At 46.5% G+C, this 2952-nt stretch overlaps 1 long non-coding RNA gene across 1 annotated transcript in view; it reads right to left on the reverse strand.

Moving 5' to 3' along the window:
* Window positions 1–148: 148 nt before the first annotated feature.
* LOC108446659 overlaps window positions 149–2952 on the reverse strand; it is a 3447-nt gene continuing 643 nt past the window's right edge. Inside the window, exons 2-3 of the long non-coding RNA XR_001861920.1 lie at window positions 1791–2480; window positions 149–1704 (exon numbers count right to left, since the gene is read on the reverse strand). This is a non-coding gene — a long non-coding RNA (uncharacterized LOC108446659). The remainder of the gene's footprint in view (window positions 1705–1790; window positions 2481–2952) is intronic.

A 2952-nucleotide genomic window follows, 5' to 3' on the forward strand; every position in this document is an offset into this window, starting at 1 on the left:
ACAGTGGGGCTGGGAGCAGCCTGGCACAGTAGGAGGTGCCCATGGCAGGGGTGGCACTGGATGGTTTTAATTCCCTTCCCACCCATCCAGGCTGGGATTCCCTGGTCCTGCTGGGCTGTGGGGCTGACAGCCAAGACCCAGCCCATCCTGTGCCTGCCCACAGGGCAGGGCTGGGCTCCTCCTTTCAATGTTATGTTTCCCTTTTCCCAATTTTTGAGGCAATCTGTGGAGCAGCAGAGTTTGAGTGAGGGAGAGAAGAGTCCAGAGGGTGAGTGGGGAAGTTCTGCAGTAAAGAGGGACAAAAGGACACCCTGGGTGACAGATTTGCTGTCCTATCACTGGTGATGGTTTTCCTGCAAATCACCAGAGCTCCTGCCCTGAGTGGGAATAACAGCTCAGCCCTGCTGGCACCCACGATGGCACCCAACCACGCTGGCAAATTGGTGTTGTCTACTGCCAGGTTGTCATCCCCTCTCATCAATTAAGCCGACAATTTGAGGGGAATGAATTACAGAAGCAGCAGGGCAGTGCTGACAGATCATCCCAGTGCTGCTGGGAGCGGCAGCCTGGCTTGGCCCTCAGCTGGCCCTTCCTAGTGCAACATTCCTTTGCCTTGTGAATCAAATTCTTGGGTTTTTGGAGTTACCTGTGAAGCAACCAGATCTAAACTCTATTAACTCCACACCTGACACGTTGTTTATAAAAGATCCTGAAAGCTTCATCCTTTATTGAAAGCTTCCTGGAGAAATAAATACCCCACGAGCTGTAAATCATGTCGTTATAAATGAAAATATCAGGAAATGAAGGATGTTCTAACCCTGTTCACACCATTCAAAGGGAGAACAAAGCAGCACAGATTTGTTTAGAATTTCTTTCCCAGGATAATCCAAAGAAACCCCACACCACCAGCAGGGCCGGGATATTATTACGGAACAGCAGCACCAATAAGCGAAGGCAGATTTACCCCCACACCCTCTTAGACAATTAGGGAAGTAAGAACAGGGGAAATTAGCACAGAGATTCCCTAGGGAATTCTTCAGCATCCTAATTTTTGCAGCAAAGAGATGAGAAGTGGTTCTTTAATTGTCTTTAATAACTCTGTTTTCTTTGCCCTTTAAAAACTGTAATCCTTTGGTGAAAATCATCCTGGGTGAGCAATGGATTAAGTTTCCCCTCCTTACGCAGAATCAGGAATTAAGCAGAAGGTTCACAGTCATTGTGGCCCTTCCTTGGAATAATTAAAAAAAAAAGTCTAATGCCACTTTAGGAATTAGGGCTTAACAGATTCTTACTGTAGGAAAACAGCTGAAACCTTAATTTAAATAGTGAAAACGAGGCAGGGTCTGAAACGAGGAGATTTGCTACAAGAATTAGACGATACAGATCAAGCCTCTTCTACAGAGCACCGGAGAAAGCACCACAAAAGCAGAGTTTCAGAGGGCAAAACGAGGCTGTGCTGGGCTTGGAATCCACTTAAGGCAGAAAACTGAGGAGGAGCGAGCAGCTGAGATCCAAGCAGGACAGCGGGGCTGTTCTCCAGCACAAGGACTCCATTTCATCCACAACTGGCTTGGAAAAGCCCTCTGGAGGTAACTGCACGTGTGAGCAGAGGCAGTCCATCTGTTTTCCTTGTCAAATCCACACCGCAGGCAGGAACTTTTCCGTTTGCTCTGGATGAAGGCAGGTCTTTCACCCTTTGGACCACTGAGAGAAGAATTTCTCTGTTTTTACCAAGTTTTCCATTTTTGTATCATTTTCTAAGCCCAAGAAGCCCCACAAAGAGCATTTACCTGTGACTGCAGGCAGCAAACGCTCCCTGGCACAGGTTTGTGTGGTAATTCCAAGCCTAAGCAGAAAATTCCAAGCCTAAGCAGAAAGGCCACACTGGAACAGCCCCAAAATTCTGCCCCCTGTCCCCCCCCAGACATTCCCAGCCTGTTCCATGGAAAAAATCAGCCAAGCAAGGATGTAATGATGCAGTTTTGCATTGCTCTCAACAATGCAAGGTCAGTTTGTAGCATCTAAAATGGCAAAAATAACAATAATAACCCAGGAAGCAACACAATTGACATTTAAAAGGATTTGATTGATGCTAAAGCCCGTGGGGAAAAAACATGGGGATTCAGATAGGGTAGGAATGCTGCTCACTGAAATAAAGACTTTGAGACTGAAAGGTCTTAATCCTGGAAAATAAAAGGGGGGGGGGGGGGGGGGGGGGTGGGAAGGAAAGAAATAGATGAAAATAATTCCTTGGACTTTTGTTCCCACAGAACAAAAATAGCACGACCCAATGACAAAAAAATAAATGTAATGCTATTGAGGATGCAGTTTCCAAGTCCTAAAAGCCATAATGCATCCTGGCTGGAAAACAAATTTTCTCCACAGTATTACAGGATTTGAGAGCAGCAGATTTTGTCAGTGGATTTCGCATGATGAATCAGGTAAATTGGAGACTGAATCATCATTACATCCCCAGGCATCTGCAGGGAAATAGGAAGGAAAGGAGAAATAAAAAATTAGAGAAGCACCTCAAGAATGTTCAGGAAATCACAGGCATGTGGAGTGAAAATCTCACTGGGTTTTAGGGCTGGGGGTATTTGGGAGCTAAACAGAGACACCGAGGGGTTTCTGAGCCTCCCCCAGAGCTGAGGGGAAACCCAGCAGCAGTCAGACACCACAAAGAAAACACAAGGAAAAATGGAATCAAAGAAAAGACCTCTGGGTGTTTAGATGGATGTAACAAACTGAAATCTCCAGAAATTACTGAGAATGAATCTGAAATAACTCCACAAGCAACTGGAACACTGCACCACATCCCCAAGTGCCACATCCACAGGGCTTTTAAATCCCTCCAGGGATGGGCACTCCAAACCTCCCTGGGCAGCTCGGCCAGGCCTGGACAGCCCTTTTTGGATAGAAATTTGCCCCAATATCCACCCTGAGCCTCCCCTC

Source organism: Corvus brachyrhynchos, unplaced genomic scaffold (assembly GCF_000691975.1).
Source record: "Corvus brachyrhynchos isolate BGI_N302 unplaced genomic scaffold, ASM69197v1 scaffold514, whole genome shotgun sequence".
Classification (NCBI taxonomy): domain Eukaryota; kingdom Metazoa; phylum Chordata; class Aves; order Passeriformes; family Corvidae; genus Corvus; species Corvus brachyrhynchos.